This window comes from Monodelphis domestica, chromosome 3 (assembly GCF_027887165.1).
Source record: "Monodelphis domestica isolate mMonDom1 chromosome 3, mMonDom1.pri, whole genome shotgun sequence".
Classification (NCBI taxonomy): Eukaryota; Metazoa; Chordata; class Mammalia; order Didelphimorphia; family Didelphidae; genus Monodelphis; species Monodelphis domestica.
Window position 1 is genome coordinate 196,206,045 of NC_077229.1, and position 22,529 is coordinate 196,228,573.

Genomic DNA, 22,529 nt, shown 5'->3' on the forward strand with positions numbered 1-22,529 from the left:
AATATTGTATTCATTTTAACATAGATAAGATGAAGGAAAGGGAAAGGCGAAAAGGTGAAAATCTAAATTATTTATACACTATATAAACCCTATCTGACTTACTCTAAACTATTGTTATTGTTGTTCACTCATTTCAGTCCTGTCTCAGTCTCTGTGACTTCATTTGGGGTTTTCTTGGGGAAGATCCTGGAGTATTTTGTTATTTCCTTTTCTAGCTCATTTTACAGAGGAGGAAACTAAGGCAAACAGGGTTAAGTGACTTGCCCAGGGTCATACAATGTAGTATACTCAACACTCAAATGGCATGTAATAAAATTTATCCTTTTTTTTTCCTGATTTAGGAGATATCTTACATAAAATGCTTCTGGGTCAGTATTATGAACAAGGATTATCCTTATTCTGTAGGTGTGTAGAATTCCTGCTGAATAATATCAGCAGCAATTTTAAAATATCAGCAGAATTTTAGATAAAGCTCTCTGTTAAGGCTTATTCAATTAAATAAAATTATTGAATTGAAATATCGATTATTCAATAATTTGTTAAGCACCTACTACATGCCAGTTTCTGTGCCAATTTCCAGAGATATGATAAAAAGAAAGACATTTTCTGCCCTCGAGGAGCTTACAATCAAAAAAGAGGAGACAACACAAAAAGAGAAGGTGGGGAGTGGGGGATGCCAAAGGGTGCCTTGTGAAAGAGCATGGTGTTTCCAAGCAGAGCTGCTGGTGGAAAATGGAGAGTTATGTATAAAATTCTGAGCTAAGCCCTCAGAGATAAAAGAAGGCTTTGGAAGTTTATTGGTCTACCCTCTTATCCCTCCAAGAGGAGAGGACTGAGACAACTGAGAGAGTTGAGAAGGTGTTGAATAACAAAAAAAAAAAGTTCTTCAGCATGGTGATGAGATTTCTGGTGGTGAGTTATCAGCTGCTCATTGGAAATGGAGAGTTAGAAAATATACCAAGATGTGGTTATTTTCTTTATCTCAGCCTAATATTATTAATATTTATTTCAGATAATGTGAGTTGAAAGTAAATTTTTCCTCAGACCTTTACCAGCTATTTGACCCTGGGCAAATCATTTAACCTGTTTACCTCAGTTTCTTCATCTATAAAAAAGGATGATAATGGTGTCTACCTTTCTGGGTTGTGAGGATCAAATAAGATAATATTTATAAAATACTTAGTTTAGTAACTGTCACATAGTAGGTGCTATATAAGTGTTTATTCTTTCCTCTTTAATCCCTGTAGTGCCTCATCTCCACTTGGACATAATACTTTGGATTTTAAGTTGAGTTGAAACCAGACAGGGCAGCAGATGTAAAGGGAGACCACTGTTTTTGATTTTTGGTCACTAAGTATAGCTGAGTATGTACAATAACTTTAGTTAGAAATCAAAAGTCTTGTTTTGTCTGATCTCCAACTAGTCACTTGTCTGTATTTCATTCTATACTTTGGTTTCTGATTCGATTTATGTTCAAAACTTCAAAAACAAGTAGGTAATATTCAAGGTTAATGACTTCTCTTTTGAAATTCTTGGGAAAATACAGACATGGAAATTCAAAATAATGCTTTTTTCCCCTTTCTTTTCTTTTTTTAATTTTATTTGGTCATTTTCAAACATTATTCGTTGGAAACAAAGATCATTTTATTTTCCTCCCCCTCTCTCCTACCACCCCTCCCATAGCTGATGCGAGATTCCACTGGGTATCACATGTGTCCTTGATTCGAACCCATTTCCATGTTGTTGGTATTTGCATTAGGGTGTTCATTTAGAGTCTCTCCTCAATCATATTCCCTCAACCCCTATAGTTAAGCAGTTGCTTTTCCTTGGTGTTTTTACTCCCAGTTTGTCCTCTGCTTATGTGTTTTTTCTTCTAGATCCCTGCAGATTGTTCAGGGACATTGCATTGACACTAATGGAGAAGTCCATTATGTTCGACTGTACCACTGTGTATCAGTCTCTGTGTACAATGTTTTCCTGGTTCTGCTCCTTTCGCTCTGAATCACTTCCTGGAGGTTGTTCCAGTCTCCATGGAATTCCTCTACTTTATTATTCCTTTTAGCACAATAGTATTCCATCACCAACATATACCACAATTTGTTCAGCCATTCCCCAGTCTAAGGGCATCCCCTCATTTTCCAATTTTTGGCTACCACAAAGAGCTCAGCTATGAATATTCTTGAACAAGTCTTTTTCCTTATTGTCTCTTTGGGGTACAAACCCAGCAGTGCTATGGCTGGATAGAAGGGCAGACAGTCTTTTATCGCCCTTTGGGCATAGTTCCAAATTGCCCTCCAGAATGGTTGGATCAATTCACAATTCCACCAGCAATGAATTAATGTCCCTACTTTGCCACATCCCCTCCAGCATTCATTACTTTCCTTTGCTGTCATGTTAACCAATCTGCTGGTATGAGGTGATACCTCAGTGTTGTTTTGATTTGCAGAATAATGCTTTTAATAATAGACTTTATATTATTGATGTGTAAAGAATATTTTACTCACTTTTTGCAGGTAAAGTTCTTTTTTCAGGTTGTTGCCATCCATGGAGAAAATTATTGGCTTAAATATGTACCACATGAAAATTTCGTAGTGGGATTTTGCCTTCAGTCATGGTTAGAGTAAAATCTAGTATTATATTTGTAGAAACTTCCTTTGGAATGGCTTAGAACTAATAAGTTTTTTGATAATATTTGGACAATATCATTGTGATATACTGAGAAGTACTCTGACTTTGAAATCAGATGATTTGGGATTTTAATTCTGGCTTCTCCCTGTAATACCTGGGTGACTCCAGGAAAATCACTCTACCCTTAGTACTTTGTTTTCTTCATAGATAAAATGAAGAGTTTAGGTATTCCCTTCTAATTCTAAATCCTGTGATTTAGAGGACTTTGCAACTTGGAGGCAGTTGATTCCCCAACAGTTTATTATTTTCTTATTGCTTAAAATAAATCTTAATAGGTAGTTTAGTGAAGTTGACTTGAACAGATTTTAATTTTATTTGCAGTAGCCATTCTACTTACCAAATTATTTCTGAATGAAAATTTTATTTCACTATTTTATCATTATTGTTTTTCCTTAGCGAAGCAATTTCTTTTTTTTTCTTTTTTTTTCTTTGGTCAACTTCAAACATTATTCCTTGGTTACAAAAACCATATTCTATTCCTCCCTCCCCTTCCCCTGCCCTTCCCATAGCAGACAATTTCACTGGGTATTACATGTGACCTTGATCAGAATCTATTTCCATGTTTTTGTTGTTTGCACCAGGATGTTCAATTAGAGTCTATATCCCCAATCATATCCCCCTCAACCCATGTAATCAAGCAGTTGTTTTTCTTTGGTGTTTTTACTCCCACAGTGTTTTCTCTGGATGTGGATAGTGTTCTTTCTCATAGATCCCTCCAAGTTGTTCAGGATCACTGCATTGCCACTAGTGAAGAAGTCCATTACATTCGATTGTACCACAGTGTATTGGTCTCTGTGTACAATGTTCTCCTGGTTCTGCTCCTTAGTGAAGCAATATTTATTTAAAAACTGATATAAATGTATGTTAGCAAGATTATTATGTCTATTGATATAGAATTTAGTGTATAATTAATAATACCATCATTTGCTGAACATAAAAAAATATGGAATTCCCATTCATTAGATGCTTTTCATAAAAAAAAAACAACCAAGTAAATGATGAATTATGGGTTGGAAAATAGTTATAAACTCAGAATAACTAGCAATGTGAATGTTGCAAGTTGACTGTATAGATGCTAAAGAACAATAAATTGCTTTCACCATTTAAACTTTTTTTTTTAATGATACAAATTTATGCATCTCTGTTGGTTTGAAATCTATTTGCCGACCTGTTGAGGACTGGAATCATTTGGGTTAGTTGATGTTTATAACCTGAATTTATTTTTACTAATCTTAATGTCACTCTTCAAGTGAAAAGTCACAAGGGAGGGAATTGAAGCACATCTGACTTTCCAAACCATGATGACATCTTTTCATTCTTGTTAATTATCCTTTGAAAGAATTAATATTGGGAGGATCTTTGGTTGCTAAGCCTTTCCCTTGTGCATTTGTTTAATTATGAATTTTAACCTTCTGACTTGATATAGCAGATCTAATTTCACTTGGTAGCCCAGCACCTCCTTTTTTGAAGTAGACCTTTAAAAAGCTCTTTTCCCCCCCCCCCCATTAGTATTTCTGCCCATCACAGATCATTTTTCTCCAGTGTATTTTGCCACCCTTGAATAATTATGAAGCTTCCAATGTGACAAAGCATCTTTGAAACTCTAAGTCGTGAAAATGTGACATTCTATTAGCTAAGATCTTATTGATAGTTATTTCCCTGCTGAATCATAGTGACACATTAAGGATTGAGCTTCTGAATGAAGGGTAGTGATTTGTATTTTGATAATGACTTTTTGGAGTCATGCTCTTTCCCCCTCCATGCTTTTCTGTGCTCATCTCATCAAAAATTTTATTTATTTATTATTTTAAACACATTGATACAAAGGTAAACTATTAGGAAAAAAGACCCTAAGAGACAGATGATTTCTAAGACCCTCTGATCAGCCTGCCCTGGCATTGCATCTCACAGGACTTGCCCTTTCTGATAAACTGCCACCTTCTTGCATAATTTTCTTGATAAATGGTTTACTCATTAATATTTCAACCCTTCTTCCATGGAAGGCATGTGCCCTAGGCAGCAAAATGCAGCTCATTCTTAAAGTAGCACTGTAATCCCTGCCTTAAATGCTTTGTCAAGACCAATGATGTATAAATGAAGCTGATTCCATTCAAGCTAAGATGGACTTCTTTTTTTTTTTTAATCTATACAAGGGTATTTATTAATAATGAGGTACTGCTGGTTTTCTTTTTGTACTCCAAGTATACACACACACACACACATACACACACACACACACACACACACACACACGGAAGGAAGGAAGGATATATATATATATATATTTATACATATTTACATATATATATATATATATATATATATATATATATAATGTGCACACACATATCCCTGGATTGCCTATTTCTGCCTCAGAGGCTCCTTTTTCCTTTGTCATTGCTCTATTCTATAATTTATTGGGAAAACACACATTTTGATCTTTAGTGGAGTTTATTTCCTTCATTGGGTTCATGGTTACTCAAATATTAATGGTAGACAGAAATATGATTATCAGGTTCTTTAATTATTTCTAGACTTTAAATGGATGAGGCCTAGTTAAAACAATAATTTCTCTACTTTAAGAAAAATTACTCCCCTCAACCCCACTCCAGTTTGAGAACTTAAAATAAAACATAACCGCTCATTTAGATGGCAGAGATCACACAGTAGTAATCTCAAATAGTGATGGGGTCCTTGCAAAGCACTGCTCACTTTTGTGGTAAACCACAGTAATAAAGCTAAATTATCTTTTGCCCAAATGACAGGGGAGGTCAGGTGGGGACCCCATATGAAGATATATGGCCATTGATAGACTCACAATCTTAGTCAGTTCCTTAGTGGTTCAAAACAATTGTGCAATGAAGAGCTTACGATTATGTTTTAGAAGTTTTAAAACCTGTTAATTTAAATATTTCTACCCTGCTCTTTACCCATCTGCTGCCTTCCCATCTTTGTGTCTGTTTTTGTGATTTTTGCTATCATTTAATTCAGTTTTAGCTTGTGAAGTTTGCCTTTTGCTTTCTTCTAACATCATTCTTACAATTCCAGTAATAGCAACTACTGTGTGCGTGCGTGCATGTGTTTGTGTGTAGTGTATTCTGATTCATCTTTTGGAGGGTTTCTTCCCTTTTTCATTTGCAGATATTTGAGAAGTAATAGAAAATTACATGACTCTGAAAATGCAGTTTATGAAAAGAGCAGTATGTATATTAATTATAAATTTCTTAAATTTACTTATTGAAATCAAGAGAAATTTCATTTTTTATTTGATAAAAATTAAGTGCTTACTCTGTCTAAAGAATGGTAGTAAATTTTGGAGGAAATGAAAAGAAATGTAAGACAAAGACCCTTTATGATGGAACTTACTATCTTGTAGGGTGATACAATGAATATATAGATAACTATAATATATTTTAAAAGTTTTGATTTTGTTTTTACATTGCAAACACAGATTACTTTCACTTTGTAAGTGATCTCTTATAACAAAGTAAAACAAAACTAATAATATAGAGACTTCTTCAGAAAAATGTAACATTTGACATTTATAATTCCATCATCCTCTCTCAAAAGAGACAGATAGGTGGCACGATATATAGATCCTGTAACCAGGAGTCAAGAAGACCCAGGTTTAAATCCAGAATTAGACAATGATTAGCTGTGTGATCCAAAGCAAGTCACTTAACTTCTCTTTGCCTCAGTTTCCTCATCTGTCAAATGGGGATAATATTCACAACAATAATATCACCTATATCCCAGGGAGGTTATGTGGTTCAGATGAGATAATAATTGTAAATCACTCATTTGTATAATGGAGATAATAAGCACCCACCTTCCAGGACTGTTGTGAAGTTAAAATGTGATAATATTTATAAAGTACTTAGTAAACTTTCAAGTGCTATGTAAATTATATATATATATATTTATTTAAATGAGAAGACATCAATTTTCTTTCCCTCCCAACTGTTACCTCATTGGAATAAAGAAGAAAAATAAATTTCTTGTTACAAATATACATAAAGTATACATATTTATGAATGTATGTATGCGTGCATTTATATGTATATCTATCTCCTCTTCACTAATCTTTTTTCAGAAACTACAACTGAAGTACCCTTTCATTCTGAGTTTTTTTCATTTGTAGTATGACTTCACTGAAGTAGACAAAATACGTATGATCATAGAGTTAAAGCTAAATGGTACCTTAGAAATCATGTAGCACAACTCCTTCATTTTACAGATTAGAAAAGCTTAATACTAAAAATGTCAGAGGTGAGATATCAATTTTGGTCTTGTTTGGAGCTCTTTTTACAATATCCTGCTACCCAATTTTCCTGGAGGAGAAAAACATTTAAACTATGAATTGAAAGTAATTTCAACTCTACTTTTTATCCTTATTTTTGTAAACTGAGGCACAAACTCTATGTTTGTGCTTAGAGTCTCTCTTTTTCTTAAGGGAGTAAACTCTAGAGACCTCCATCTTGCTTCTCCAGAACTAAGAGATATTCAAGTGATAAGATGTCTTAAAATCAAGATAGTCTTCATTAAGCAAGGACATACATGCACATGGGAGCAAATTGATCTGATACCAATAAGTACTCAAAAGTATAGTTGTCCAGGAGCTACTTTTATTTCTTAGTGAAGAACAGTGGGAAAGGGGCAAGGAGGGTCTGGAGTAGTATGGAATAAGATTTTCCAGGAATAGGGCAAAGTTTTCCCAGGTGAAAGGAGGAAGAGACATCTCTGGTACATATTTTTAAGCAAGATAAGAGTAGGAAGTGACTCAGTCTGAAGGTTTCAACAATTTAATGATCCACTGAGTCTTATGGCCAAATGCCCCATAACTGGGCATGTGTGGAACCTGGCGTAGTTTAGACAAAAGCCCAAGGACTTTTGGCTAGCCCATCCTAGAGAGACCGTGAGAACTGGTATAGAATGACCTTGTGGCAAGAGGACTTCAGACAGACTGTAATTTTCAAAGACAGCTTCTTTTAGACAGGTTACTCTGGCTCACAAAGACAACCAGTGTCCCCAAATCACTCTGAGTCTCAGGTAAATAGAGTCCGTTTTACATATTTTTGTCATTCACATGGGAGGGCAACTGTAGTATATCAAGATAGTTATTAAGATAATTTACATTGCTTACATACTTTTCAGGGGAAAAAATCGCTAATAGACTCTATGTTATTTCTAATAACCTTTTTGTTTTCAAAATTCTATGACTCCTTAAGAATTTTGTATTAAAAGAGCTGCTTCTCATACCTTTGGGTTGGTGTATAACATTTCAATTTGAGTACTCTACAATATACCTTCAGACTGCTTTATTTTAGTTTGCCTGTTCTAGTTATTAGGGTTCTAGGTATAAAAAATTCTAGGGTTCTGGTCAAAGAGAAAATATTTGCATTCTGTTCTATTCTAAGTGATTAGCCTTCTTTTGGTCTAACTTTCTTATGTATTGCACTTCCAGGTGTGATTTTTCCTCCTTCAGAACAGATAACAGAAAAAAAAAAAAGGGACAATAATAATACTGGAGGATGGCTTCCAGTCTTGTGACTGCTTCCTAGAAAAAGAATATTCTTATTATCATTTACTGGTTGTGTACTTTCTGTGGTAGAGGCTGGAGAAAGAACTTTTAAACCAAGATGCAAAAAAATTGAGACCTATCTGTCAATCAAAAGAAGGAGTTTCCAAGATGGAATGTTCCCAAGAGTTGACAGTTGAACTGACCAGAGGGAGGGGGTCTTCTGGACTTTTAGTGACTCTCTTTCTGGAGGTGAAACCTGGCTGGAAGACCCTGGTGGGACTGACTTGGTTTTGGGGTTCTCTGGCTTTGGACAGTTGAAGTTGACAAGAAGAAGAAACTTGGCTTTTGAATTGGTGGTCTATTTGAGAGTTGAGCTGGCCAGGAGAAACTGAGAGACTTTGAACTTTGTTTTTCTCTGGGGTTGAAGCTGAGAAAGGAGATAAGCCAGGCTGAAGGAGAGATTTTGAACTTTGTTTCTCTCTGGGGTTAAGTTGAGAGACCTTGCTGATTTTGTGAAGAAAGAAGATTTAAAAGCTGTTGTCCTTCATCTCTCTAATTGTCTTAGACTCACAGTTTGTGACTGGACTACTTCCTCAAATCCTCAAATTCTTCCTCAATTTAGATTAGGGACATACTCATCCCTCTCACCTCAGTTTCACATCCTGTTATCCCAATAAACCCCTTGACTTGAAAAAGCAAAAGAAAAGAGTGTATTTATAGTTTACTCAAGGCGGGAGGGGGGAGTGGGGGAAGGAAGAAGCCAAAGGCTTCAAGAAGAACTGGGAGGAGAGGATTGGAAAAGGGAGGGAGTGAAGGGGGGTGGAGGTTAGAAAGATATACTGATCCATCAGCCATCAGTAGGGATTAGTAGGCAACCTCCAGAGTATTCCCCAGTATCTATCTAGAGCAGTTCGCCTGTGTGGCAGCATCTCTGTGTATCAGCATCCCTCACCTTTCTCATTCCTACCTCCATTACAAATAAGCAGCATCAGGTTCCTGTAGCAGCTCTCTGTAGTCACAAAGCCAGAGGACAGTAGTCATTGCAAGAAGAAACAGTTTCCCATCAGTTTACTTTCTCTATTTCACTTCAAAGCACCTTTAGAGAGCTCCTTTAATAAAGACTGAATTGAGTCTGTAAGTTATAGTGTGAAATTTATGTAATTTTTGGGCAAAATTCTAGAATGTAGAATTAATAGAATAATTAGCATCTATAAAAAGGAATAGAATTTATTCTTAAAGAAATGATTCATGACATGTAGCTGCAAGCTTAAATTATAAGGTTTTGATTTCTTTTACTTCTTAATCTTAAGTTTTCCTTAATCGTCTTTAGACTGATGCTATTGAGTATAGTTTATTTAATTTGGAGGGTCTTATCAAATTATTTGTAAAATTTGTATACTTCCTCATTTCATACAGCATATATTGATTTACAAGTTGTGATTGCCTCATTTTCATATTGGTTTTTATGCAGTTGCTTTCCATGAGTAATGCCATGAGATGGCCAAGTGCCCCATAAAATAATATATTTTCTTGTGTTTGGTTGTTCTTTAAAACCATTCACTGTGATTGAGAGAAACGAGCAATTGATTTAGGTAAGTCCCCCGTTATTTACTACCTTTATTACATTGGAAAAGTCACTTTCTTCTCTAGGCCTTACTTTTCTAGGCTGTAAAAAAAGGAGTTTCATTGGATGGCATTTAAAGAACCTTCCAGTTCCACATCCGTGATTCTTCGAATTATGATCTCCATTATTGGCTTCTCCTTACAGAACCCATGAGCTATCTTTGCATTTAACCATAATTTCCTTTTTCCTCTTTTGGTTTCCTTTATAATGATAAAGTCAAGATTGCTATGATTTAATTTTTCTAGTAGTATGTCCATTCATTGGTCATGATATTAATAAGTGGTATTTATATAACATTTTAAAGTTCAGCAAGATCTTTACATTCATTATCTTATTTGAATCTAACATAAGCCCTGTAAATTAAGTTCCATTGGTATTATTGCTTTTTTACAGACAAGGAAACTGAGATGGAAAGAGCTTAAGTTTAAAATTATATGATTAGCAAGTGGCTGGCAGGATTTAATTCTGGTCTTACTGATTTAATCTAATGATCACATGAAATAATATTCATAAAGGACATAGAATAGTGCATGACACATAGTAGGTGCCTTATAAGTGCCTATTTTCTTTCCTCTTCCCCTAGTTTTCTAAATCCTATGTCACACTGATAACGATTTCACATTTTGGACTCTGATAGCTACTAATCTTTTTTAGGTAGTCTAAAATTAGTATGATTTCTTAATGTTCTCAGCTCCTTTCCTGCCACATGACCACCTTCATTGCAAAATCAGAATTTGGCCACGTAGAACTGTGTACATTTTGTGTTTTTATTTCATCCTCATGGCCAATGAATCTGCTCTCAAGTTGATTACCTTCCCCATACTTAAGCTTGTCCTTCGAAAGTAGACATTGTCCTTATAGTGCTTGAAGCCTTTTCAGCATAGTAAAACCTGCTAGATTTTGTGTTCTGCTAGACTTGTCCTTGATTATTATCCAAGGTCACCTGTTAGGATAAGAAATTGAAATATGACTTGTTTGTGTGTGTGTGTGTGTATGTGTGTTCTTACCAAAAAAAAATATCAACCATTTTCCAAGGCCATTTTTCTCCATTTCTGTTTTGATGTTAATTCCATACTTCAGTGTCCTACTTAACATTTGTACAGTCAATTTGTGTTATTAATTATACTTGTTAGACATAATACTCTATAAAAGAATTCTTTTCTTCATGTATGTGACTTCTCTTCCTTTAGGTAGATTATAGGTTTGCTTGTAACATGACCTCTTACCTAGTGCTTTACTTTAGTGCCTTAGTATGAATAATGGTTTCTATATTGGGCAAGTAAGTAAAGTGGATGATGTTGGTGGAGTAGTTTGTCCTTCATTTTTTAAAAAGACCAATGACATCATGGGGTGATGTCTTGACTTATGCATGCATTGAATTTAAATAAGGTAGAGTAGGACAAAGTCATTAGTTCCTCTCTTTTTTCCCTGAGTCATCCATGTCTAATGGTGAGACAAGTCAGGATAACCAAGGATGGCTCAGGATGTATGGATGATGTTGCAGCTGTAAGCATTCCACAGTGCCTGCTTCAGCTGCTTTCATGCAGATGGAACAAATTATTTTCATCTACCCACTCCACGATGGGGTGGGGGACAGTCTTCACATGTACAGGGTAGACATCACCTTAACTCAGAGACAAGTTTGTGGCCCATAGGTATACAGGATGTCTAAGTGTTCAGCACGGACCAATACCTCTGCTGTAAAGGCTTGCCCAGCCCTTTTCACAGCCACTCATCCACCACTGGTGTCCACCTGGCACTCAACACTCACCTGGGCTCCAAGTAGTTCTAGTTCAAGCAGAGGCTGCATCCCAGGAAACCATCTTAGCAGCTGGGCTAAACCAGATTGAGGGTATTGTTAGTATCTATATTAATAATCTCTCTCCTGGGCTTTAGTCCTGCATCTCTATTTGCCTGTTGGACATTTCCACCTTTGTGATCTCTCATTACCCAAATGCCTTAAATCAAACTCATTTGCCTTTATCTCTAAAGCCACCCCTCCTACTAACTTCTTGAGAGTAGCATAATTCATTCTTCTATTCACCCAAGTTTTAACCTAGAAGTTATCCATGATTCATAATTTTTTTCTATCTTCATTAAGTTACCATGTTTTGTTGATTCTACTCTCTCAAATTCTCTTAATCTATTTCCATCTTTTTACTCCTACCACAGGTAAAATGAAGTATCTGAAGAATATTGTAATAGAGGCATTTTCCTACTGAAAATTTGCCCTTTCATTTTTCATAGCAGTGAAGGACAGGCTGAATATGAATAAATGGAATCCATGGACAATGCCCTCTATCTTATTTTAGTTAGTAAGTAATTCTTACTTTTTTTCCTACCAAGCTTGTCATTATGATTATTAAGGGATAGCATAATGGAATGATTCCCCCCTTCTTCCTCCCCAGCCTACCCTTTAATGAAATGAAACCAAGCAGTGAGGTGGGCATCATAATGGAGAAGAAAAATCATTGACATAGATATACCTCAGCTTGGATAATGTTCCGTAAAAATCCTTCTTTCTGTCAAGAACTCAAAAGAGTTTTGCACATAAATACCATGGTTATTATCCTGTAGTGTGAGGAAGAAAAGTGGAGAAAAGCTACCTAGGTTTAGCACAGTTTCTTAATTGTTTGTGTATAATAGACCCATTTGGTAGTCTTGGAAAGCCTTTTCTCAGAATCATATTTTTATACAATTGAAAGAAATGCCAAATTTCAGTTAGAGATTAGTGAAAATAAAGATGGGTACCTTTGTGTACTCACATATGCACACACACACACATTTTCCTATCCAGAACTCTCAGAAATATAACCATGAACCTCTTGAGGGACTTTTAGGTTTCGAATCTCTGGTTTAGTGGGACAGTGAGAAGTATAAACTAAGGTAACTTCTTGGCCTGTTATCACTCTCTCATCTATATGTAGTAAAGTCAATGTGTTACAAAGAATGGAAGAGAAGAGAAAGATCCAAAAGAAAAATCTTGGCAAATCCCCGAATTTAGAATAAAAAAAATATATAGTCACATAAAAGGCGTTTATGATGTTTAAACAAATATAAATATAAAATATATTTATATTAAAATCTATAAAGTATAATAAAAATAATAAATGTTTATTTTATTTATTATGGTGTTTCCTCCATTAGATTGTAAGCTCTTTGAAAGTAGGGACTATCTTTTGCCTCTTTTTGTATCTCCAGTGCTTTATTCTTAATTTGTTGTGATTTCTTCCTGATAGTGGTTGAAACTATCAATTTGTGTTTTATGATTATATATTTTACAAGTTAACAAAATCTATTTTTATTTACTTATTTGGTGATATTTATGCTTTCAATTTTGTTAATTTATTTTATTTATTTCAACATTTCTCTTTCTTTATTTCTCTGTGTCTGTTTCTCTCTCTGTCTCTCTTTTTCCCTCCCTCCCTCTCTCCTCTCTCTCATGCTGCTTTCTATTTTTGTATTGGTATGCCTAATTCATTGATCAATTATTTCCTTTTTTTGGTGATGAATGTATTTTGGCAACATAATTTTCCCTGTAAGGCAGGAGTACTTAATCTGCAGTTCATGAATTCCCAAGAAATATGTCATAGATTTCAATGGGTTCATGAACTTGGGCGAGAAAAAATACTTTTTTTATTTCAGCATAACTAGCTTTCTTTGTGATACCATGCATTTTATTTTATGTATTTTAAAACATTATTCTGAGAAAAGTTGCATTGGCTTAACCAGAATACCAATAAGATTAAGAACTCCTACCCTAAGGACTGCTCTGACTACATCCCACAGTTTAAAAATTATTTTGTCACTGTTGTCACTTTTTTGATGAATTTATTTATTGTTTCTGTGATTTGTTCTTTGCTCCACCATTTCTTTGGATTTAGTTATTTAGTGTCAAATTTTTAATTCTTTCTACAACAGTCTTTCAATGAGTATAATTTTTATTGAATTGTGAACAATTAAGGTTGTACATGATATTTCTGCCTTTCTGATGTTTTTAAGACCCTAATACATAGCCCTTAAAAGGTGGCCTTCATAGTTTAGTTTTATACACACACACACACACACACACACACACACACACACACACACACACATATATATTTGCTTTCCCATTTAGTAATAACCACAGAACTATCCTATCTAAATTTTCTATAATTCCATTCAGTTCAGTTAGTCTTCATTGAATCAATGAGCTTTCTGTAAGCTAGACCCTGCCCTAGGCACAAGGAATACAATGAAAGTGATAAAAAGAGTCCCTGCCCTCAAGGCAGAATTCATATTCTAATGGAGGCGAAAAGATGCAAAAATATACATCCAAGATTTATATATCTTATTAAACCCTAGTGGCTTCCTTTTTCCTCTAGGATCAAATATAAAACCATCTGTCTGGCTCTTTCCCACCTTTTCGGTTTTCTTTTCAGTACTCCCTTTCACATATTATAGGATCCATTAACATTAACCTTCTTGCTGTTTCTTGCACATAACACTCCCTGTCTTGACTATCTATTTATTCCCCTTGACTTAAATGATCTCCCTTCCAGTCTCCTCTTGGATTTCCAAATTCACAGGCTTCTTAAGAAATTCAACTCAAATCTCACTTTCTTTAGGAGGCCTTTAAATTATCCTTCTCCTGAACACTGCCCCTCTCCACCATTAGCATCTAACAACTACAATTAACTTTCATTTCTAATATGTAAATCTTGGATGTATATTTTTTGCATCTTTTCTCCTCTTCCCTTCCCTCTCCCTTTTTTCATAGATTTTTTTTCAGTCCCATAACACTGTAAATCATTATATGTCAAGTATGTTTTTTGTAAACAATATAGTATAGAAATCTGCTTTCTCAATCACTCTGCTATTTTCTCCTATTTAATTAGTGAGTTCATCCCATTCACATTCACTTGTTCTGATATTAATTTGTTTTCCTTTTATCTTAGTCTCTTATATTTCCCCCCTCTCTTTTTCCTTACTCTACCAGCTGCCAATTCCTAAAGAAGCAGTGAAGAATTAAGAAGGAAATGTATCCAGATTTGATGAAGAAATTCTTACCATTTCTTTCCTTCTACTCCCTCCTCTTCTTCCCCCATTTTGCTTATGAGTAATGACTCCCTCAATTATCCTCTCTCTCATTCTTCCTTCTCACTCTTCTCCATTCCCTTCTTTTTCCCTCTTGAATATATTTATACATCAAGGATTGGGAAACTGTAGACCAAATTCAACTGACTCCTGTTTTTGTACAGCCTGAAGCTAATAATGGTTTTTGCCTTCTTAAAATCAAGTTTTATTGAACTTTAAATGTAAAATAACATTCTTTCCTTGAGGGTCTTCCAAAAATATATAACAGGCTGGATTTGACCCTGCAGCTGAAGTTTAAGGACTCTTGTTATATACTCCAAACTCTGTGTGTATATTCATGTGTTCATTTATATGTGTATGTGTTCTGCCCTACTTTTGCCAGTTCACTTGAAGGAGAGGTTAAAGTGATGCCTACTCTTTCCTTGTTTGTACTATCTTCTTATTTACCTTGATTACGTGAAATAATGTTTCCCTCTTTGCTTCTCCATTCCCCCTTTTTTCCAAGTCTATTCCTTATTTCTTCCTTCTGCTTTCTACTTTTGAGTTCATAAAAAAAGCACAACAAAATCATTACCAGGCCCATCACATTATTTATTTCTTGCTATGACCCTTGTTGAAATTACAGTTATTTTTTAGTTTATTATTGCATTTTATTCCTTCACTTATCAAACTTCTCTCTTTTTAAAAATTAAGTTTAATTAATTTAGAATATTTTTTCTTGGTTACATGATTCATGTTCTTTCCCTCCCTTCTTGCTACCCCCCTTCTGTGTAAGAGGCATGAAAAGAGAGAGGACTTGCAAGCCAGGTAATTCAAGAAACAAGGCTGGGGACCTGTCTGTCAATCAAGGAGAAGGTTCCAAACGGAATGTTCCCAGGAGAAGGAGGCAGTTGAGCTGGCCAGGAGAAACTGAGAAACCTCTGCTCTCTCTAAGGGGGTTGACTGACCAAGAAAGGAGAGAGAAACTTTTGGCTCTCTCTGAGTTTTTCTGATCAAAGGAGGCAAGTCTGGCTGAAGGTGGAAGAAGTTGAGAACTATTATTTAGCTTTTTTCCCAGGCTGAATGACCCTTGAGGGGGGCTTCTGAAATTAGGCTGAGAGACCTTGGTGGCTTTGTGAAGAAAAGAGGAATAACAGTTGTCCTCCATCTCTCTGACTGTCCCTCTGTCACAGTTGTGACTGGACTGATTTCCCAAACCCTCAAATTCTCCTTATTGATTAGGGAAACCCTCATCCCTCTCACATCAGTTCTCTATCCTGTTGTTTCCCAATAAACCCCTTATCTGAGAAAGAAAACAAGAGTATCTTCATAGTCTACTTAGGGGGGAGGGGTGAAGCCACAAGCTTCAAGAAGAAACTGGGAGGGAGAGGCTGGGAAAAGGGAAGGGGTTGAGGGATTATGTGGGATTTGGGAGTGAAGGGAGGTGAAGGTTAGGAAATAGATTGATCCATTAACCATCAAATAGAGATCAGTAGGCAGACTCCAGAGCATTCCCCTATGGCAGCATTTCTCTCTATCTCTCTCTATCTCTGTAGTACACCTATCCCCATTTTAACTAAGTAGCCCTCAGGTGTGTCCCCTTCTAGTAGCAGCCCTCTAGATTCAAGCCAGAGTACATGTCACTGCAACAAGAAATAGTCACACAGATTACCCTTATTACCCTTTTTTATTACACTTCCTGTAACCAACGAGCAATCCACTGGATTTTACATGTGTCACTGATCAAGACCTATTTCCATATATTTTTTTAAACCCTTACCTTCCATCTTGGAATCAATATTACGTATTGGTTCCAAAGCAGAAGAGTAGTAAGGGCTAGGCAATGGAGGTTAAGTGACTTGACTTGCCCAGGGTCACATAGCTGGGAAGTAGCTGAGGCCAGATTTGAACTTGGGACCTCCTGTCTCTAGGCCTGCCTCTCAATCCACTGAGCTATCCAGCTATCCCCCCGCCCCCCAATTTCCATATTATTAATATTTGCAATAGAGTGATCATTTACAGTCTACATCCCCAATCATATCCCCATCAATCACGTGATCAAACAGTTGTTTTTCTTCTGTGTTTCTGCTCCCAAAGTTCTTTCTCTTGATGTGTATAGCTTTCTTTCTCACAAGTCCCTCAGAATTGTCCTGGATCATTGCATTGCTAGTAGAAAAGTCCATTACATTCAATTATGTATCAGTCTCTGTGTACAATGTTCTCTTGGTTCTCCTCCTTTCACTTTGTATCACTTCCTGGAGGTCCTTCCAGTTCACATAGACTTTCTCCAGTTCATTATTCCTTTTAGCACAATAGTATTCCATCACCAACAAATACCACAATTTGTCTAGCCATTCCCCAAACAAAGGACATCTCCTCATTTTCCAATTTTTTTGCCACCACTAAGAACGTAGCTATAAATATTTTTGTACACGTATTTTTCCTTATTATCTCTTTGGTGTATAAACCCAACAGTGGTATAATTGGATCAAAGGGCATGCAGTCTTTTAGTGCTCTTTGGGCATAATTCCAAATTGCCTTCCACAATGGTTGGATCAATTCACAACTCCACCAGTAATGCATTAATGTCCCAATTTTGCCACATCCCATCCAGTGTTTATTCCTTTCCTCTGCTGTCATGTTAGCCAATCTTCTAGGTGTTTGGTGGTATCTCAGAGTTGTTTTGATTTGCATTTCTCTAATTACAAGAGATTTAGAACACTTTTTATGTTCTTATTGATAGTTTTGATTTCTTTATCTGAAAATTGTCTATTCATGTCCCTTGCCCATTTATCAATTAGGGAATGGCTTGCTTTTTTATACAATTGATTTAGCTCCTTATAAATTTGAGTAATTAGTAATTTGTCTGAGGTTTTCATTATAAAGATTTTTTTCCCCCAATTCATTCCTTCCCTTGAAATTACAGTTATGAAGGGATACTTATTTCTTTTTCTCTTAGGTGATTGTAAATGTTTCATCCATGTATATAGTCCCTTTCAATTTTTAAGCCTGTTTAACTTTTTGTATTTCTCTTGACATCTGTATTCACATTTCACAATTTCTGTTCAGCTCTTATTTTTTCATCAAAACAGCAGGAATTCCTCTATTTCATTAAAGGTTCTTACTGTGTCCCAGTTGTTCTTGATAATAAGCCTGTTGTCTTTTGCCTTTTGGAATTTCATATCCTAAGCTTTCTCCTTTATGGATGTCAGAATCTTGTGTGATTCTGATGCTTCTTTGTTATTTGTAGTTAATTTTTTTTCTTTGACCTAGAAGCTCTGGATTTTGGCTATGAGTTTGGCTATGAGAGGCTAGAAAACTAGGAGTTTTCATTTTGGGATTTCTGAATAATAGGGGGGCAGTTTTTATTTATGTTTTATTCAAATATAGTTCTTTTTTTTTGGTTGTAGCTTTTAAGTATTCCAATAATTCTTAGGTTCCCCTGTGCCCTATTACCTGTTCTCCAGGTCAGTTTTTATATGAGACAACTTCCATTTTCTTCTGCTTTTCAAAAAAAGACTTTTGACTTTTGTTTTAAAATTTTTTATTGTCTGATAGAATCATTAACTTTTCTTTGACTCTTGATTTTTTGTTGAGTCTGTTACTTGGGCAAACTTTTATAGCTCGTGTACTAAGCTATTAATTTTTTCCAAGTCTTTAAAGAAGAATAAGGGTTCTTAATTTAGGGTCCTGAAATTCTTTTTGTTGTTAATAATTACCTTTTAATATAATTGGTTTCTTTTATATTTCTATGTATTTTATTTTATGTATTTAAAAACATTATTCTGAAAAGATTCAAGCTGCCAGATGCCCATGACCTCCAAAAATTTAAGAATCCTTGTTCCAGAGGTCTCATTTTTTAAGTTATTTTCTTTAGAACTCTCATTTCATTTACTATATCATTTTTTAAAAATCACATTATTTTTTTCTAGTTATTGTAGTTGATCTTGTCAAGCTGGGTGGATTTTCTTTTTAAGCCTTTGCTTGTAAATGTTGTGATTTTCTTTAAGGATTATTTCTTGTGTGACCCTAGATCCATATTAGATATTTATGATTGTTGTATTTTTTTAAATTTTACTCTTGCAGTCAATTCTTGAATTATCACTTTGAGTTAGGACCAGGTTCTTTGTACTGCTGAAGGCCAATTTCGCACCTTCTTTGGTCCTGACCTATATTATTTGGTGTCCTGCCATTGCTTTCTCTGGATATTGTGTAATGCCTTTTTTAAGGGTTTTAAGAGCAGCTCAGGTAAGGGAGGTATAAACTGTGTGCCTGGGAAGAATAATTGCAAGGTTGTCCTTGTTTGGAATTCCAGCTGACAGCTATATACTCTAGCCCCTGTTGACAAGAAGGGATGCTTCACCAAGATGGAGCAATAGAATTAATATTTCTACTCTGGTCTGAGAAGCCTCCCTGCTCTGATGACTCAGCTGAGGTCCTAGCTCCAGTCCTGGCTCTCTCTTCTTAGCACCACTACCAGATGCCTTAAGAAAGCTCATTCCTTTTGTGAAGAGTGTTGAAGTCACAGTGGACCCTTCTTTTGTCCCTTCATGTCACTGCTACTCCATCCATCATCAAATGAATGCATAATTCCCTAGATCCAATGTAGTAGAAAATATGCCCTACCTTAAGAGACACTTTCTCCTAAGACAGGGTATCTAGAGTCAATAGGCAGGTAGTTCCATAGGCAATCTCATTGTACTAATCACTATGTGATATGATTCACTGTACTAATCACTTTATAGGCCTTTGCTCTATTTCACCCTCTTATGACCATCACAGTTCTCGAAAACCCTTTTCTTGTCCAATCTTCCTCCTATTCCCAGTCCAAAGTAGATTTATTTCTTTCAGGCACCTTGGCTGTCATTCCTGAATATGTCAGTTCTAGGTCAAAAGTCTTTTCTTAAAACCACCAAAATAATGTCTTGATGGCATGATGGATAAAGTGTTAGATTTAGAGTCAGGAGGTCCTGAGTTCTAATTTGGCCTTAGACATTTACTTACCAGCTCCAAGACCCCAGGCAAGTTGCTTAACTGACTCAGTCTCCTCATCTGTAAAATGAGGATAATACCACAACTATGAGTTGTGAGAATAAAATGAGATATTTGTAAAGGGATTTGCAAAACTTGAAGTTCTACATAATTTCTAGCTAGCTGTCATTACTATTAATTAAAAAAAAAATCAAGTTTCTTCTCTCCAGGTCCTTTCAGTCTGACTAGAAAAATTCTTCCAGGACTTATCCTAGTTTCTAAGTCTTTTGTAGATGATTTCATTAACATGCTACTTCTCTGACTGTCCCCTGAAGCTCTACAACTTGTATTAATCTTCATGCTTTCTGAATATCCAATTTCTCTAAGACAGCTTCCCTTTTTTTTTTCTTCTCCCTTTCTAACACCTCTTAAATTGTTTTCTCTTAAGCCTGGTAGTAATCCCACTGTTTCTACCTTTTAACCTTCTATTCTACATCATGACTAGGAAGTCACATCTGCTATTTACACATTTAAAGTTGAAGAAATTGTGAAGCTTTGAGAGTTGGCATGATTAATCCAAGATTGTACAGCTAGTTTGGATCAGAGCAAGGACACAATCCTAAGCTTCCTTGCATTACTTCTGATTTCATTTCTTTTTTGTGACTTTCACTTACATAGTTAATATTTAAGTTTATATCTTATGATTTTGTCTGCAGTGAAACTAACATGCTTGAATTGTGGAGGGAATAAAATGCTCTCCTCCAGAAGAGGAATTAGTGGTTGTTTTCCATGAAGCTAACGCCCTTCAAGCATCAAAATTCACCAACCCCAATATTCTGACTTATTATTGCAGCAGACAGATAAACAAAAACATAAGAAGAGATATTTTCAAGTAAAAGAATACATAACGTTTCATTTAGCTATTGTACCAATTTCCAACTCTCCTCAGGGGCTCTCTCTCTCTCCTTGAGCTGGGGCTAGTTTGCTCACTATCCCTGCACCTGCTTTGGTAGGTCAGGGTGGTTCTCTTGAAAGATGGCTATATAGCTGGATTCTCAGGGTCTTAGGAATTTACTCTGATTGGTGGCGTACACTCTTATGACTTACTATTGAGCCTTGAGCCTTCACTGGGGTGCTTCCTATTCACATAAAGTCATTCACAATGATGCCATTGAAACTTTTTTTAAAAAAACCCTGATCTTCCATTTTAGAATCAATTCTGTGTATTGGTTTCAAAGCAGAAGAATAGTAAAGGCTAGGCAATGGAGGTTAAGTGACCTACCCAGGGTGGCATAGCCAGGAAATGTTGGTGGCCAAATTTCCTACCTTTAGTCCTAGCTTTCAACTTTACCTTCACCACCATTGAAACTTCAACTTGAAGCATTTACCCAGTAGTAAGGCTTTAAAAACAGGAGTAACATTAACATTTACTCAATAGAAGACCAAAACAAGAAAAATTAGAATATAGCATTGCAACTATAGATCTGTTTGACACTTTTTGACCAATGCCTACAATAACTGTTATGAGGAAAGTGGGCTTTTAATAGAAAATAGCAATTATATTTTGGTTCGGTCAGAGTGAGGGGAGTGAAACAAAAGTTGAAAGGATAAAAAATTATGAGAATAAGTATAAGAGATTTAATATGCTTAAAAAAAAAGGAAATAGAGGATTACATTAGGGAATGGGCACAAGCAGTAATGGGACTCGAGAATCCATGCATCTGGCCTGCCAGATCCTACAAGTGGGTCCGAGTGTCAGGGAGAAGGAAACTGAGAAGGAAAGGTTAGTCAATATGACACAAATAACTGCATTTCCCAGAACAATTTTGAATGTTGTGTAACACAGCATATGCATTTTGAAGGGAGACACATGTATAGCAGAGAATGTTGAACAGGGTACCTAACTCCTAAAGAGTGTGAATCTCTCCCAAGTTGGATGTGGGTCCCCATGCATATTTAAGAGTTCCATCCACTACTACAGTGACAACCAACCAAGGACAATGTAGTTCAGTAGATATTTTTTAGTTGAAGCCAAGCCAGTGCCAGTTTTCGAGAAAACTCAGTCAAAATGAGACCACAAATGAATATATTTAGAGAATTCATTCTGAGTCTGAATACCATGGCTCCCAGAAGACCTGCCTTAATGAAAAGCACCAAGAACTCTCACGAAGTCGTTATGAAGACTTCCTATTTCAGATGACTCAGACACTAGGACCAGCCTAACGCTATGTTGTGCCTTTGGCTCCTGGCGTTTCAGAACTCCACTACAGAGTGTCTCACTAATGTTTGATTTTACAGATGACACAAAGAAGGCTAAGTTATTTGCTTAAGGTCAAAGATCAGAGTCAAAATTTGAGCCTAGGTCTTCTGATTCCAGAGCCTTTGTTCCTCCTGGGTTCCACATTGCCTTTTATGTGGAGCATAGGTCCATGGCTGGCCAGGTCTGGGAAGGGAATATGAAAATAATGTCAATGAATCTTTAGAATCACACATTTTAAAAAGTGGGAACTTGATTTAGTGGTTACGATGGATATGTTTGTAGGGCATTGACAGCAAACATGGCACAGGTGTCAAAGATGGCATGCAGAACACTCTCTACCCTCCCTCCCACCTCTCCATCCCCCTTAGTCTGTTACTAGAAAGGCAGAGGCACTCTGGAGGAGGTGA

At 35.9% G+C, this 22,529-nt stretch overlaps 1 protein-coding gene across 2 annotated transcripts in view; it reads left to right on the plus strand.

Moving 5' to 3' along the window:
- FARS2 (phenylalanyl-tRNA synthetase 2, mitochondrial) overlaps positions 1-22,529 on the plus strand; it is a 736,489-nt gene that overhangs the window by 128,667 nt on the left and 585,293 nt on the right. Inside the window, exon 2 of one of the 2 annotated variants that reach the window (XM_007488013.3) lies at positions 12,006-12,148. The exons of the other annotated variant lie outside the window; for it this stretch is intronic. The gene's annotated coding sequence lies outside the window, so the exon portion shown is untranslated. The remainder of the gene's footprint in view (positions 1-12,005; positions 12,149-22,529) is intronic. 2 annotated transcript variants of the gene reach the window in all.